Raw genomic sequence first — 1,329 nt, 5'->3', positions numbered from 1 at the left:
TCTCAAGAGCCAACTGCACAACCTCCTCATTCATCAATCCTTCACTCAGATGCATGCCGTCAACTTCGGACATTTCAAAAGTTCAAGTCGACTTCTTCTTGTTGAATTTTGTAAGAGTTCATGACTATATTCTACAGTCGTAATAACGATATATTGATAATAATGAATAATGGAAATGTGTAATTATTATTGATGTTAGGAGAGTCAGATAGGAATATTAAAGGAGCGCCCCAAGAGCAAACATGACTTCAATACAACATAGGAACTCCTGAGTACATAGGTATGCTGTTAATGGATAATAGATAGGAAGGATTAAGAGCCGAAACGGAATTCGAGCGATTACGGCTCACGTAAACCTGATCAGCTGTGTTTTGATCGTGATAACAGCAGCCTGATAACGGTCAGCCGGTCGAACTATCAGTGATAGGCCTACTACGTAGACTCAGCGAGATCGACAGCAGCAAGTGCAAACTAAATAATGTCAGAGAGTACTCCGATTGAATTTTTGTAAACAGCAATGTGTAATGACAGGAAAGTACCGGTTGACAATATGGAGACTATTGTGCGGAGAGTACAGCGTGTGTAGTTCGAACTGTGTAGTTTATTACCACTTACGATTCTGTGAATTGGATATCCTTACCAGGTACTGAGCACTTGTAAAATCACTTAAACACTCACTATGCAAAATTCTCGACAGTAAATAAGTAAAATTTCCAAAAATTATGCAGCCTAAAATTCAACTGACTTATTTGTGTAGCCCAGTGCTACCAACTCCCAAATTTTGAAATTTTTACAGATATGAGACTTGTGGCAGTTGTAGAACTATCAATGACTATTTTAAGTATACATTTGATCAAAATCGTTGGAGCCGTTTTCGAGAAAATCGCGAAAAACCCGTTTTGACAACATTTTCGCCATTTTAGTTTAGCCGCCATCTTGGATGGATTTGTTCGAAATTGTTCGTGTCGGATCCTTATAGGGGAAGGACCTAAGTTCCAAATTTCAAGTCATTCCGTTGATTGGAGATGAGATATAGTGTACACAGATGCACATACACTCACACACCACACACACACACACCACCACACACACACACACCACGCCTTGAAACGTATAGAAATCTAGAAATTCGGGTACCTTAATTTTTTTTCGGAAAGCAATACTTTCCTTACCTATGGTAATAGGGCAAGGAAAGTAATATTATTACAGTAATTTCAAAATTGCCTAGTATTTTCAAATCATGATAGACAAGGATAGCAACACCAATGTTGATCATTACAACGTGAACCTAGTTCAGTGATATCAATGTCTCCGACGTCTTACTGAAGA

The sequence above is a fragment of the Nilaparvata lugens genome, chromosome Y (assembly GCF_014356525.2).
Source record: "Nilaparvata lugens isolate BPH chromosome Y, ASM1435652v1, whole genome shotgun sequence".
NCBI classification, from domain to species: Eukaryota; Metazoa; Arthropoda; class Insecta; order Hemiptera; family Delphacidae; genus Nilaparvata; species Nilaparvata lugens.
The sequence above is the reverse complement of the archived record's forward strand: the minus strand, read 5'-3'. Positions refer to the sequence as shown.